Consider the following 16897-nt stretch of genomic DNA (forward strand, 5'->3'; position numbering starts at 1 on the left):
GCATCGAGAGGGCGCCAAGAGGCAAGGGGTGGGGATGGGCGGTGGCTCACCTCGCTATGAATTCTGGCAGTGCCCAAGTACAGCTGGTCATTGGAATTATTTAGGGAACTTTTTCACTCTCATGATAACTCACTCCCATGATAATCCATTAATACATGAACCCATTAGTCCATGAATTCATGAAAGATTAATCCATTTATGAGGGCAGAGCCTTCATGACCTAATAACCTCTTAAAGGCCTTAGCTCTACTTCCAAAGATTTCTTAGCTCTACTATTTAAAGATTTCTTAGCTCTACTTCCAAAGATCCTTAATCAACAGGCTGGTGGTGAGTCTCAGACATTTATAATTTTAAATATGTCATTTATGTTTGACAACCTTTATTAGACTATTGTCAAATTCATGTCATAAGAATTTGATTCTAAAATTGTTCTAACATTGTCAGATTTCCATAGGCCACTCCAAAGGCATTTTTGCTTGTGTAGATTTAGAAATCACAATCCAACCATTTTTCAAAGATTCTCTAAGGCTAGCAACATCCTTTCTTTCAGTAACAATAGCTCATTAGTTACATACCTGTCCCCAATAAAAGAGAACTTTCCTTTAGATCTAAGATTACATCATGAATTTTTCCAGATCTTGCCACCACATTTTATTAACAATTTGATGCCATTTGCACATAATCCCAGCAGGAGCAACAGCATTTTGATACTGTTTCATATGCGGAAAAAAAAAAAATGCCTGATTTCTTATTACTCACTCACTTATAAGGCAGATATCAGGTCATATGAGAGAAATGAAGGATATAAGTTTATGTGATCTGCATACAAACAGAAAGCAAAAGCAAATTAAAAAACCCTGAGCTCCCAAACTTCCAGTCTTCTGTTTCTTGCCCAGAGCCATACTACCTCCCACATTGCACATGTTGTAAACTTTATGTGGCCCATCTGTTAAGGAGTTTGTTTTCCAAATTTACAGGGGCTTGGCACTTCTGTACTGAGTACCAGAACTAAATGTGACACCAATTTTTACCTTTTCAATCATTTTAAATTGCATGGAGCTGGTGTTGGAAAGGGTCAGGGAAGCAGAAGAAATACAGAAGCAGTAAGGCAACAGTTAAACATCATAGCTTGGGCAAACCCGTACTTAACATCCGCCATGATGACAGCAGTAGCAATGCTAAGGATATATTGAGTATTCAGGTTCAGTTGTGGGCTGAATGTGGGCACAGCTTGGCATTTGAAATCAGGCAGATTCAGACGATGATGTTTTCTCACAGTTAATGCAGAGACCATAGATAATAATTATGTTGCTGAGCCTACAGTGAATCTTTACGACGGATCCTCTATTAAACTGGCAAAATAAGAGGATAATGTCTCCAGCACTAACAAGTTGGCAGGGAAGTAGCTGGCAACCCCTCCCACTAATGTTCCATCTGTGCGAACCTTCACTAAGATCCAGGATATTGTTTCCCCACACAGGTTGTCCCTGCAGTGTAATCAAGAGAGAGAGAGACCGAGCATAGATATCTTTATTGTTTTTGAAAATGACTGCCATTGGAGGGAGAGCAGAGCCTGGGATTGAGGGCTAATGCTGTTATGTCCTTCTAAGAAGTATCCATGCAGCGATGTCGACAGGAAAATAACCATTTCTAAGCACCAGCTTGTTGTCCAAGTGACATAAAAGTCACAGAACAAGAAGAACAGTTTCTAACCAGGATTCATGTTAGAAAAGACTTTTGTTTCTTTTCCTGGAAACTTGGAAAATTGTTTTTGTTTAAAAATATCTTTTCTGTTGATTGCGAACACAGTGCATGTTACTTTCCCAGCCTTGACGCTCCTCCAGCATCCCCAGTCTCTGGATCAGATTTTGCTCTAAAAGCACCAGGGAGAAGAAAGAAAGGCTTGTGAATGCAAAGCAGGGTGCACACACCAACTGAGGCAAATCCTGACTCCAATCCTTGAAATGATGTCTGTCATCATACACTTCCCATGCCACCCAAGAAGTGTCCCCTGATGTTTCAGGCAGCTGTCACATCTGCCTCCTCTGAGCTCCTAGTCATTTGATATTGAAAATGTACTGTCTTGTGTTGGAATTATTGTACTTCATGGCTTATTTATTTCTCCTTTCATATAGTTCACCGTGCCTGAAATAGGGCCTCGTTGGACATACTTTTGTATCATGACAAAATAAGCAAATTCTAAGCCACCCCTATTGAAGACCATGCACAGAGAAGCACCCTTATGTTACTCACTAACGTAAGGAGGCATATCACCTTACTCACCTGACCTCTGTGGTGGACTCTCCATGGAATAACAGATAATAATAACTAATATGCTATTAATTTAAAATGCCAGCGTGCTTTTATGTGCTCGTTCTGGGCACTTTATATCTTTAATACATTTAAATCTCACCATAGGAAGTAGCTATTGTTATCATCACCATTTTATAGATGAGAAGACAAAGGCACAAAAGAGTTTAAACTTTTTTAAGTCTTAAAACTAGTAGGTGCTGGTGTTAGCTAGCATGTGATCTGTCTTCAAAACTCAAATTCTTAAGCACTCCACACACTGCCTCTGGATGGACGTCCTAAACATCCATGAGGGACATGAATCCTATTATATGATTTTTGCAGTATCTCTAAGATCTTGTACAAGACAGAAATTTAGAGGAGGCAAAGGAGGTTTTAATTATCTGCTTTTTCATGTATTTTCCTTCATGGAATTCACTTTGAATACATTTTAGGGGTTTGAAGAAGCCCAGGAAATTATTTCCTTCTATCTTCTCTTCAATTTATACGCTTAACTCCTACCCAACATTTGTTCACTCCCTTCCTCCTCCTCTAAACAAAGCAGAAGCAAAGAAAAATATTAATGCTACAAGAGACATTTGCAATGATCTATGCAACCTTTTCTCTGGAAGGCTCCATCGTTATTGGATTCACCTAAAACCTCCTATTCCTCCAAGCACGGTCTCAATGGAGTTTCTTTTTACCTGACGGCAGCTCAGTTGCCTCCCACTGTCTTTTGTTCATAGCCACATCCTAGTGTCAAACAGTCTTTTTAGAAGACTGGTGTTTAATTGCATTGGGATTTCTTCACCTAGACTGTAAATTCCATGAGAACAAAGACCAAGTATTTTATTTATGCAATATTCCTAGTTCTGTACATTACAGTGGGCACTTAAAATTTATGTTTTGAAGGAATTAATGAATCCAATACAAAGCCCTCATTTCACAGAGGAGGAAACTGCTGTGAAATTGGAAACGTAAAGTAGCTGATCGCAATCACATATCTAGTCAGTAGAAAAGCTGACCTCAAGTCAGCTGTATTTTCCATTATGAGAGCTAAGTTGTCCTTTACAGCCTAAATCAAACCTGACTTTATTACTACCTGAAAACAATAGCCCAGCAATAATAGCTATTTTCTTTATATCTTATAATGCATATAATCGGTAGGACTCATTTAGTTCTGGTGCATATGTCTATATTTTACTTTTCTCTACCTAGATTATAATTACTTTAAAGTTAGAAATGTACCCTACCTTTTCTTTTCCATTCATGGTGCTTTTGTTGCTTGAGTGTTTGAGCTTGGAAAATTAGGAGTTGACCATCTTATTCACTTTTTCCACTTCTATCATCACCTCTAATTATAATCCCAAGTACATCCTCAACTGCCAATTTTGCTTCCAGCTGTTTGAATAGTTCCATGTCTCCATGCCTCCCTTAGAACCTGAAAAACACTCTGGACCACTAGCAACTGTCACAAAACCAAAAAGGCCATTGAGATTGGGTTAAGTGGACTTATATTTTTTCCCTTAGAAGATCTCTGTGAAACTGCAGGAAATAATCACTATGCATGAAGACTGTTGTTTTTTGGTGTGCAAGTTACAAAGACTCATCACAGAGAATATCTTGAGTGATGGTGTCTGGAAGTGCAAGCAGGCCTCAGAAGGCCTGGAGACAGATCAAAAGTCTAAGTAGATACTCCTTTTTTTTTTTTCATTCTTTCTCTCTCTGTTACTCTCTCTCAACCTACCTCTATCTTTCTCGCTTTCTCTCTCTCTTTCTCTCAAGGAACACAGGATCTGTCTTTCTTCTATTTGGCTGCTTTATCATTCTCTCTCTTCACATCTGTTGCCTTTGCCTCTTTATGTACATACTGGACATCCATTGCCTTATGACTCCTAAGTATGCAAGTTACAGGTATCTGTAGATCCCAATTCCAATATCCTGAAAGAGCCAATATGATTGCACCAACTTGGGTCAGGTAGCCTGTACACGGTCCACTCAGTAATGGCCAGGAGTCATGGTCATAAAGAATAGATATGAGTTTCTGCTATTTGACATGGCCTCTGCTAGACTTCATGGAGAAACATATAGGTGAGAAAGAGAAAGTGTTACCTTCAAAAATTTAATAATAGGTTGCAGAATAAGATCCAGAATTATATATTTTTAATAGTTTGTATTATCTCTCCTACTATGAAAGAAGACAGGAAGTGCCATCATTATTTGATCAGAAAAATGGAGGAAAGACCATTATTTTTTTCTTCAATATTTTACCATTATACACACCTCAAAATATTGGAGCCCTTTTGATTCTTATTCAAGCTAACCCCTTCACTGAGGATAGAGAAAACAGGGGAAAGATGTATAACTTCTTCAAGGTCCTTGTAATGTTAGGCTGTAATATCCATCTTCTAGGGTCTACCGTGATTGCTGGACCCCTTAGCGTGACACCAACATTCCAAGCAACCAACTAAATAAAGGGAGTAAGAAAGAAACATTCCCCTTTTTCTAAATAGCACTTACCAGAGGCTCCACTTAATATTGTTCAGAACTATTCATATGGCCCATAAAGATGCAAAATAGGTGGATATATATAATTATTTTACTTGGGCTCAGCTAAGAACTAGGAATCCATTTGCTTATAAAAGAGAAGAGCAGAATGGGTCTATTATAGGTCAGTAATCTGTACCACAGCCCTCAGCTCTTATCCTCAATCTATTTCTCTTGTCCATAGTTTCTGATCCTGGTGACAGTCTTTCTTGCCTCTTTCAAATCTTACCTTCCTTTGAATATTGTGATACTGAACTATGCCCACACTTTTTATTTTCTGGTTACTTTGTAACTTTACTTTCCTTGATTTCTCAATTTCCTCCTGCCCTCTAAGGATAGATGTCCCAAACACTCCGTCATTTCCTCTTTGCATCCGCTTTCATCCACCCCCACCATTTAAACTATCAGCACTGTTTTCTAGCTTGCTCTCTCTCTCTCTCTCTCTCTCTCTCGCTCTCTCTCTCTCTCCCGCCACCCCCCTAGCCCAACATCACACCCTGCGGTTTTTCTTGGGTCCTACAACAATTATTAAAGTTAACTACTTGCACAATGATTTGTTCTATGTCTCTGTTTCCTAGTATACTAGGTCTTGAGAACAATAAAAATCTCTCTTTTGTTATAGCACTGTATCTCCAATGACTTGCATAGTGCTTTGCACATAGTAATCATGAAGAATAGCAAGTGGATAAGTAAATGAATGAAGATATCATTTGGTTGCCTTCCCAGAGTTCTCATAGGGTGAAATACCTTGGTCCTCAATGTATTATCTTAGTTTTTAAGTAGACTAAAAATGAGTTTGTGCTCATTGGTGGAATTAACTCCCACATTCAAAATATCAATGTCTATTTACCAAATAATTTTCCAAGAGAGATACAAACACTGGAGTGTGTAGAAGAGTTGTGTTACCCTATCTAGTGTTGGAAAACCTACATGAGAAGTCAAATTATATTTAGAAAATTCACTGGAGATCAGAGAACCAGAGCAAAAAGGCATAGTCAGGTGATTTAAAATTTAGTGTAGTTGGGCCCAGATATGCTGATATTTCTATCTTCATAATAGGGGTAATTTTGATCATAGGGGCAAAACACTTGAAATATGTAACTTAAACTTAGTTGCCCTTCCACAGTCTTTAAGAGAATAATAGATCTGAATTGAAATTCCAGCTCTGTGTGATCTTGAGCAAGCTTCTTTTCTTCTTAGTCTTCTGTTTCCTCATGTGGAAAAAAATATATCAATACATGTTGTAAGCATAATAAGATAATTAGGTAAAATATTTAGCACAGTTCTGGCATTTAATGTGTACTCAATCAATAAAGAATATTATTTCCACTCTCCAGGCTTCCATAAATAATCAATGTTTTTTAATCAACAGATTTTTTTTTGTTATTTAAATTTTTTTGGCCTTCCAACTTTTCTTTTAGCTTCAGGGGGTACATACGCAGGTTTGTTACATGAGTAAATTGCACATCCCAGGGTTTTGGTGAACAGATTATTTAATCACGAAGGTAATAACCATAGTACCGAACAGGTCATTTTTCTACCTTTATCTTCCTCCCAAGCTTTACTTTCCCAGTGTCTATTGTTCTCTTCTTTGTGTTTATGTGTACTCAATGTTTAGTACAATAGGTGAGAACAAACAGTATTTTGTTTTCTGTTCCCATGATAATTTGCTTAGGACAATGACCTCCAGCTCCATCCATGTTGCTGTAAAGGACATGATCTCGTTCCTTTTCATGGCTTCGTAGTATTCCATCAAGAATATGTACCATATTTTCTTTATCCGGTTAGATATGTCAAGATATATCCCAGTCTTATTGGTCAGAAAACCCATTTTTATATCTCTATTATGATTTATTGTATGTTGATTTAATAGTTTAAGTCTCAGAGGCTCTTGGTATCCAAAGCTCAGATATCTCCAGTAATCATCAGCCTGTTGTTTAAAAAAGTCACTTTATAGTAATTTCCTCTTTCTCTATAGTTTTTCTGTTTTCAGTTTCATTATTCCATGGCCAACTGTGGTCCAAAAATATTAAATAGAAAATTCCAGAAATAAGCAATTCACAACTCTTCAGTTGCTTATCATTCTGAGCGGCATGATGAAATCTTGTGCTTACCCACTCTGTTCCACCCAGGATGTGAATCATCCCTTGCCCAGGATATCCATGCTGTCTGTGCCACTCACCTGTTAGTCATCAATATTATCTACTCCTGACATGCAACCATCAACATTGTCATGGCTTGATAATCCAAGATCACTGGAAGCAAAGGATCATCTATCTGATGTATGGTCAGAAGGTCAATATTGTAGTAGCCTAACACTGCATCACAATGCCTATGTCATTCATTTTACTTCATATAATCATTCAGACATTTCGTCATTTCACATCACCACAGAAGGATAAGTACAGCACAATTCGATATTTTTAGAGAGATATTCCATATTTTAGAGAGATACGTAACTTTTATTACAGCATATTATTATAATTCTATTATACTATTATTGATAATCTCTTACTATGCCTAATCTCTTATTGTGTCTTATTATGCCAAAAGCATAAACTAAACTGTATCACAGGTATGTATATATAGGAAAATGCATAGTGTATATATGGTTTGGTACTATCCATGGTTTCAGGTATCCACTGGAGGTCTTGGAACATATCTTTTATGAATAAAGAGGAACTACTGTAATGATAATAATAATTACATTTCCTGATTCCTGTCTCCATTCACTAATGAAAGACCTTCAGCTCCCAAAAGAGCTCCTCTCCCACACACAGAAATGTTACTGAGAGTCCCCAGGGTGAGTCTCACATGGGCTAAATGAATATTCCAACAGCAGTAAAGGGTTTTCCTCCCTCTCTTCTTCTTGCTTTCTTTTATTGATGGGTTTTGCTTGCCCTGTTTCTATTAAAGATAAACTTAATCCTAGCAGCAAAATAGAAGAAGAGACTCCATCTTATCCTCTATTTCTTCTCTCTAAGTTCACTTTCACCAGTCTTTCCTCCCCTCTTCAGCCAAAACTCCCAAAATCCCCCTTACTCATGAACTCATGGACCTCTGGTGGACAGAGAATAGGTTTCCTTGGCTAAAAAATTTTAATTCCTGCTTAGATTCATCTGGGACATCTGCTGACTTATATTACTTTTAAGTTGTCAGGTCACATGTCACTGCAGTTTCTGTCTTCCTATAATTTCTTTCAAATAACTTCTCTTTCTATAGTCCATAGTTCTGGTAACAGTACCAGGCCAAAAAAAAAAAAAAAAAAAAAACTCACAGTAGTTGCATGTTCTCTCTTTCCTTTGTTTCTCACAATCAATACCAATTTCTGCAGATTTTACCTCCAGAATCTCTCTTATTTCTACTTACATCTTTGTCAATTTTTATAACTGCTAACCAAAATGAGTCATTAGCTGCTCTTTCCTGTATTGCTAAGTTCTCTTAATTTGTCTCTTTGCCTTCTATCTCCTTACCTATCTCCTTACCTTTCATCTATTCAACAGTGTTCTGTTCTACAAAACTTGAACACTGGATGAAATCTTCTAAAAGTCACTGAATCCATGAAAACCAAGTTGAACTAACAAGATATTTTTGTACCAATTTATACCACTGTTTCCTCCGATTTTAGGTAAATCTGATGAACTGGGTCATTTTTTTTTTCAGTTCAGACTGAAAACAAATTGTTAGAAGCCAAGCTATACTCTTCTTTGAAAACCAAAAGTAAATGTCCTAGATTTCAAATGTAGGAGTTGCAAAGAAGTACACCAATTGAAGGGGTTGCTACAGGACTACTTTTATCCTAACTAGAAAAAAAAGTTAAGTCTGAAAATTATCTGGAATTATCCATAGGTAATTATGAGTAGCTGCTGTAGTGCAAGAGCAAGAGTAATGTTCATGCCATCCTCCTCGAAGCAATAAGCTCCATAAGAACAGGGTGGGGTTTGCCTTGTATACCCAGCACACAGCATCTAGGACCTGATACGTAGTTGATATCGGATAATTATTTATTAAACATATAAACTAATGGATATCTATTCAAAGTGCAATTCCAATGCTCTATATGGTTTATAATTTCATGAAATTAGGAGCAGTATTTTGCTTATCTTTCTACACCCTGTAGGGCTCTGTACAGTGCTTTACACAGACAAAGCATTTGAACAGATTTAAATGATTGGTTTTTTACATATATATATAGATAGATACACTCATGCATATCACCAAAGGAAGTAATTCTCTCAGTATGAGCAATGCACAACAGAATCTGAAAATGGAAGAAGCAGCCATAGAAGGATGGTGGAAAACCTACAAGGTAAGGGCTTCTCAAATTCATTCCCAACCTGGCCAGAAACCCTCGAACGAGGTCCCTCAGGAGGAAGCAAAGCAATCTCTCTCTAAAGAGATTTCCGTGAAAAAAAGAGGTAGTACCACCTCCTTCGCAGCTTTGTGCACACTGGCTTCAATCTCCAATATTACTTTGGAACAAAGAAAAGCAGCTTTCCCTTCTCTCAAAGAGAATAGAAATTATTGTTAATGAAATAATATTTGCCGAACTTGCAGACAGATAACAAGGTATTCACTAGCCGAGTACTTTGGAAAAGTTCAGACACATTTCAGAGCTCAAATGCCACATCTATCAAAGGGGCTGATGCTACCAGACCTGTCTTCCAAACACCCTTGTTCAGGAAATAAAACATCACATACATTAAAATGCTTTTGAAAACACAAAATGAGATATATGTGAGGTGGCATTATTTGCTGCTGTTGGTGACCCTGGTGCAAACTATGAGAATACCTAAATATCAGTAATCACCTGAGTGCACATCCCTAAGGTGTGGCTGCTCAATATGATTGATTAAAAAGAGTGCCATAAGAATAAAATTCCCTAAATAAATTTTCAGTTTGGGGCACAGTCCATTTCCATGATTCCAGGTGTAAGTTCAAAAGTATCTCGAGAAAGCCAAAAGGTAATTAAAACTATTTTAATGAAGAAAAAAAAGAAGGACCATTGGTATTATAGGTATAAGAGGGAAAAAATGGCAAGGAAAATGAGTTGTACATCTAAGACATTGGATATTTCCAACTATGTTAAATTGAACAAGGAATATGCCACTCTGGTTTTATTACTTAAAAAAACAAAAAAAAAACCTTAAAGTTCTTCTTCCAAGATTAAGCTCTCAGTTCATTCATTTTCTTTCATTCATCATTTTTCTTTCTCTGTTGGTGTTATCTATCCCTCTGTATTTTTATGTTTGGTGATTTCACAATTCCACACATGGTTGTTTTATCATCTTCTATTACTTGCTTAAAAACAAACAAATCAAAAAGCCCTTCTTTCTTCCATGCTGTCTTCTCTTATCTTTGCAGCAATTCTTCTATTTTCTTCTATTACCAATAATGTTTAATTTCCACTACTTTTGAGCTTTACTTTTCTTCTTATAATTTACGTGACTGCTCTGGTGTTTCTGCCTTATATTGATGTCTCTTCTGTCATTTAACCCTTCTCTCTCTCAGTCCTACCATTCTGTCTTCCTTTTTTATTATGATTTTAAAGTATGTGATGGAGGCTTTAAAATGTCACAGAAAGAGTTTGCTACCAGGATATTTGGAGTGAGGAAGAAGCCACAGCAAAAATCACTTATTAATTAGCGTATATCTGTGAGTTTGTGGGGGCCGATGGTTGACTCAAATCACTAGGTGGCAGTAGTTCAGATCTGACTGTTCAGATAGCTGTGTCCTTCTCCTTTCTTCCTTAATGTTTATGTCCTATATACCAACTTTTATTCAAAAACTCGTGTGTTCCTCTGCAGCATCTACATTTGAAATCTAGGACATGTCACATTAGTTCTCAAAAGTAACATAACTTAACACTTAAGGATTTATGACTGCTGATTTCAGCCTAAACTGGGGAAGAAATTGTTTTGTTAATTTGCTTTTTTTGGTATTAAAAAAGTAAATTTAAAGATATTTATATGCAAATGTGCTGACGAATAAAATTCCACTTCAAACATTCAGTTTATGAAGTAGAATGCATTAATGAGCATTTCATAGAAACAAGCCTTCCGATACTTCCAAACCTTGATTAGAAAATCTGGGTAATCCATAGTGTGACCTATTGAATATATAGTGCATACCTGCTACATTTTGCCTACCCTTCACCTTTTCCTTTTGAGAACTGACCCTGCTATACCATTTACTAGCTACAAGACTTTCAACACATTAATGAAAGCTCACTGTGCCTTAATTTTTCCAACTTTAAATTGGGAATGTTAATGGTACATACCTAATAGGGGTACGGTAAAGTTTAAGTGAGTTAAATATGTAAAACATTTCGAATGGTATCTGGCATTAATTTCTCCATGTTAGCTATTTGTTCAAGATATCCTTAGATCACCTGTTATGTTTAAGAATTAGATTGGAGGATACAGATTAAAAGGGAACTTCCCCCCAAGTAAATTTTAAAGCAAAAATGCAGATAAGTAACCACATTATTAACAATGGAATTTGGTAAGTGGGATTTGGGAGGAGGGGCACAGAATTCTATAGGATGAAAGATCCATTTATACCCTAAAGGAGAGATGAAAACCTTCTCAGATGAAATTACATCTCGGTTAAAAATCTAAGGCTGAGAAGGTTTGAATGGATGTATTGGGGAAAAGAAGATTAGAAAAGGTGTTTCTGGGAGAGAAATGAGCACATATTCTTCCCACAGCCAGACTAAGAAGGTAATACTGGCATTATTCGGAAATTAGGCCATTTTTTCTTAATGCTCACAAGTGTCTTTGAATAATTCATTTTGAGTCTCTATAAAGCAGAAGAAGCAAAGGAAGTATTTCAAAAGCCAAGAAGAAACTATTATAGACCGGCCTACTGAAGTGTGACTGTGAAGTAATGAAACAGATTTTTAAACAAAATGTGACATGAATCTTTTCTCTGATAATATGCTGATCTCCTCCCTATGAAATGCTACTAAATGTTTTTGAATAAGGAATGCATTCATGAATCATATTTTCTAGAAGTAGTGATGGGTTTATACTGAGTCATCAATTATTCTCTCCTTGGGAACAATTGTGTGAATTTGCAAATCAACTTGGTGTGGGATGGGAGAAGGGCACAATCTGGAGCCAGTCACAAGATGAATCCACTGAACACAAGAGCAATAAAAGCCTGAATTAAGCTTTTTAAAATATATATATATATATCCATTTACAATCAACTGACCTGAGGTTTTACTCACTAGAATGAGATCACCAGGGGCTGGCATTGGAGGGAATGAGTTCTCCACAATCTCTAGTCTCATATAAAGATGTGATCTTGATTTCCCAAATGGATAAAACAAACTTCCTACAGTATGCAAAACCTGAGCTGGCCTCTCCTTTTAACAGCAGACAGCAGAAACATAGAAGAATGAGTTTAACAGTCCAGAAATTTAGTAGGAAAGCCACCTACAAATCCTTGTAAGAAACATGCTTATGCAAGGCAGAGAATTGTGGTCACTTTGTGTGATGAAATTTATGAGAAGCCCCAGGGGTCTCTGTATGGATGCAAAGTGATTAAGTTGAGCACTTACTATAATTGCTTTCTACCATTTAGTTAAGTAGTGATTCAATTGCAGCCGTATGGTTTGGGTGGCAAAAGGGTCATATGCATTCCTAGCTATGCGGTATGTCCTTAATCTTCAATGTCTTTTTTTATCTTCCTCCTTATAAGCCTTTCCCTTTTTGTATTATCCCTATCAAACTCCAGAGTTTACACTATCAGGTCTCAGAATTCCTACTCTCTCCACACACACACACACACACACACACTCGCACTCGCACATGCACGCACGCACGCACACACACTCCTTCAGAATTCAGATTTAGAAATGAAGTATGAAGTATAACCAGGAACCCTATGTAACTTTTCCCTGACCTAGAGCAATGAAGAACTTTAATAAATACGGGCAGTTTGAAATAAACCTGAGAGTCACGTTTGCCTGTCAGCAGGTTTATGTACTTCATCTTGAAGGTTAGCTATTGGCAACCACTTGAGAATTTTTCCTATATAAAGTTTATGAACTAAAGGTCTCACTCTTAAAGACAATTTTGTCTTTCAGTGATCTTAACCCAGTAATTACTCCCACACTTCCTCTTCTTTCTCCTATCCAAATTATGAAAACCCTTTCATCTCTTCTGAGTAACTTGTACCATCTGGGTTTTCAGGGATTTCCTGGAATGGTGAGCAAGGAGCTAGTGAAGCTGGGTTTTGTTGTTGCTGTTGTTTTCCACTTCCCCATCAAACCATCCAAAGTCATGAGACTCTGGTACAGTCAGCACAGAAGTCCTCTCACTTCATAAACCTGATCATAGTATCTCTACTTGAAAAAGAAACATATCAACAACAATGGTTACTTTCTTATGATAGTTTTTTGCTTCAAATCGGCTGCAATAACCACATGCCATTACTATCATGCCCCATAAAGCTCACATAGTATTAAATATTCAACAATGCCCACCTGCAGCACACCAGTATGTATAACATATTATATCATTCATTTTGTCCACCTTTGCCTCTTCTATTACTACTATTTCCTTATATCCTTTCTATTCAAAATAAATCCAATCAACTATTTCTGGGCTCTTTCCTATTTGGGTTACTGCCTTGCGATGCATAGATGAACCTCCCTTTCTTCTTAGGTGCCACTCAGATTGGCTTTTAACCTTTTTTTTTTTTTTTCTGTTTCTCTGGACCTGTTTTTATCCTCCACTCCACTCTCCTACCTTTGTTGGCTAACTAGTGGCTCCATCAGTGACTCCCTTTTCTCTTTTTCATCCCCTCAAGCCAGTCACTTAGCATGTAACCACAGATTAGCCTTTTCCCATTCACTGCAGCCCCACACTAAAGCCTACTGAAAAACTTGCCCACTTAGGAAAAGAAAAAAAAAACTGAAAGGAAATTCCAAACAAGTCAAGTATATTAAAAGCAAAAAAAAAAAAAAAAAAAAAAGGTTAAAATATATATTGAGTGAGGACTTTACGATGTAACCATCCAAGCATCTCTAAAACATTAGGTTTTGGAGTTGGGACATGAAAATTCAGAGATAAATGACTCACACTCATGTACATTTATAGTGTGTGTGGATATGGTGCTATACATTGGATATTAAAGGATAACCGATCTGCACCTAACATGTTGAAAGAGTTTTTCAATAGTAGACAATCCACTATTTACAAGTTAACCCTCTGCATGGGGAAATCAATGTCCATTCTCAAGCAATCTGCTGCCCTGGTTATAGCAGTTCCGGTTCAAAGAAGGCTTGCATTTAGATGCTTGATCTTTCTGTCCCACTGTAGATTTTTGGAATGGTGCATTTTGTGATCATGATTTTTCCCTTGATTCCATTTCCTTATGTCATTTAAGAACATGAGGCTTTTAGTATGACTCACTGAATAGCAAATATAGCATTTTAGTGAACTGCAATTTTTCCTAATCAGAACATAAACTTGCTCTGTAATATCAGGCTGAGTCAGGAAAGTTAAAAAAAAAAAAAAAAAAAAAAAAACAAAGAAAAATGGCCATTGAATCACCTTAAGCTCTGAAAGAAAGGTGTCAAGGTACTTATTAAGAATCACACCATACTTCTTTAACATTCTCAGTATTATCAGGTAGTTATAACACTTCAATTTTTATCCCAGATCCTAAGCGAACTGAGATATAAATTGTCTTTAATCCCAAACCACCAAAGTCTGTTTTAAGTAGAAGCTAAGGGTCAGATACATTCTTCAACAGTCTTTATATATCCTGGTAGAAAGGAGGTACACAAGAAGAATAACCAGGGATCGTCCAGGCACAGTGGCTCACGCCTGTAATCTCAGCACTCTGGGAAACTGAGTTAGATCACTTGAGGTCAGGAGTTCAAGACTAGCCTGGCCAACATGGTGAAACCCTATCTCTACTAAAAATACAAAAATCGGCTAGGCATGGTTACAGATGCCCATCTGTAATCCCAGCTACTCAGGAGGTTGAGGTAGGAGAATCTCTTGAACCCAGGAGGCAAAGGTTACAGTGAGCCGAGATTATGTCACTGGACTCCAGCTTGGGCAACAGAGTGAGACTCCATCTCAAAAGAATAAATAAATAAATAAATAAATAAATAAATAAATAAATAAATAAATAAAATAAATAAATAAATAACCAGGGATCAAATGATGTAAAGAGGGCTTCCAGGAAGTCAGTAGTGTCAGGAGAAGACCTAAACTGGGCAGCTATTCTGGGATTGAATTCCAAGAGCCAGTCCAGTCATCTTTTTCTTTTCTAAGATTCCTCCTTTCTCTCCATTAGCAGGAAGGATTCTAAACCCTGATCAAGCAATTCCAGTCAGGATAAGCTCTGTCTTTAGCCATGGGAGAAAAGCTCAGCTTCTCTGGCTCCTTGCTTTATGGCATTTGCCTAGTAGCAGGATTTCCAAGAATAACTACTGTCTGTGGTTTTCTCAAACCCTACTCCCTAGGGAAACCAGGGAGTGTAAACTTTTTTGGTCCCAAGGTGGTTTTAAGCATCAGCAAATGTTTGCCTTGAGTTTTAGCCAGCATCTTATTTTATCCAAATGAACTCTTGGATCTCAATTTATACAAACTAAAATGCCCACCAGACAGATCAGTAAGTTCCTATTCTGTAACATGAATAGGAACGGAAATAATTAAGTGGAGGCTATGTGACCTCTAGAAACATTCTTTGGTTGAGTGGCAGGTAGAGCAAGTTGGATTTAAAATACTATTTTGAGTCACAATTGATGTTGATTGCTAGTGAAGGGAGCTCTTCTAACACACTTCTTTGACTAACTCACAGAGAAATTTAAGAAGGAAAACAGAGTGTCTCTAAAGATTCATTTGTAATGGAAAATGAAAAACAGAAGAAGGACACTAAGCAAAAAATTCCTGACTTCATTCAGCCCTGCACACATAAATAATCTTTTCGAGGAAATGGTTTTTGCCTCTTGATTCAAAATTAGAATTCCAAATCAGATGGAACACTTATAAATGTCTTCACAAACTTGAGTTGTAAATAAGCCATGTAACTTTCATTTCTTAATTTACCAACCAAAGCCTTTACCTGTCATATTAACGGGAAGCTCACCAGAAAACCAGCGTAGTAGCAGGAACATGCGTAGATGCTGGGACCAAACTGGCTCCATCTCTCTCCTCACTTACCAGTTCTATGATGTGGGGAAGCTTAGAAAGATTAACTCCCAATTTTACACAATGATAGTTAAGATGGGATTGTCTAAGCAGTCAGAGCATGGGATTGGATTGATTCACTTCTGTTCACCTTTCTTTGCCACATGGTACAGCTATGGACACATAGCCTTATAAACTGGACAGAGAAGGCTATTGACAAGTCCTAACAATCTGACAGATAAGGTAAGTCTCTGCAGATACAGGTTCCTAAACAGGCCACCATGAAAACTTCAGGAGAATGACTCCCCTCCCTCCAAGGCTGTCTCTTTGATAGAAATGGTGTATTCATTTTCTGCGGCTGCTGTAACAAATATATAGCTTTAAAACAACAGAATTATATTGTCTTGCAGTCCTGGAAGCCAGAAGTCTGAAATCAGTTTCACTAGACTGAGTTCAAGGTGCTGGCTGGTCTGTGCTCCTTCCAGAAGCTTTAAGGGAGACTCCCTTCCACACTTTTCCCAGCTTCTGATGGCTGCCAGATCTTTGGCTTGTGCCTGCTTCATTCCAGTATCTGCCTCTCTGGTTATACCACCTTCTCCTCGTGTGTGTGTGTGTGTGTGTGTGTGTGTGTGTGTGTGTGAATTCTCCATCTGATCCCTCCTTTAGAAAGATACCTGTGATGGCATTTAATGCCCATCTGGATGATCCAGGATAATCTCCCCATTTTAAGATTCTTAATCACATCTTTTTTTTTTTTTTTTTTTGAGACGGAGTTTCATTCTGTCGCCAGGCTGGAGTGCAGTGGCGAGGTCTTGGCTCACTGTAAACTCCGGCTCCCTGGTTCAAGCGATTCTCCTGCCTCAGCCTCCCAAGTAGCTGGTACTACAGGCGTGCGCCACCACACC

At 37.5% G+C, this 16897-nt stretch overlaps 1 long non-coding RNA gene across 4 annotated transcripts in view; it reads right to left on the reverse strand.

Annotated features, from left to right (window-relative positions):
* Positions 1 to 1521: 1521 nt before the first annotated feature.
* The window catches only part of LOC135275360 (uncharacterized), a 407690-nt gene continuing 392314 nt past the window's right edge, over positions 1522 to 16897 (reverse strand). For all 4 annotated transcript variants that reach the window (XR_010342953.1, XR_010342954.1, XR_010342952.1 and 1 more), the window contains one exon: positions 1522 to 1873. This is a non-coding gene — a long non-coding RNA (uncharacterized LOC135275360). The remainder of the gene's footprint in view (positions 1874 to 16897) is intronic.

This window comes from Aotus nancymaae, unplaced genomic scaffold (assembly GCF_030222135.1).
Source record: "Aotus nancymaae isolate 86718 unplaced genomic scaffold, 86718_ANA_hifiasm-v0.15.2.pri h1tg000016l, whole genome shotgun sequence".
Taxonomy (NCBI): Eukaryota; Metazoa; Chordata; class Mammalia; order Primates; family Aotidae; genus Aotus; species Aotus nancymaae.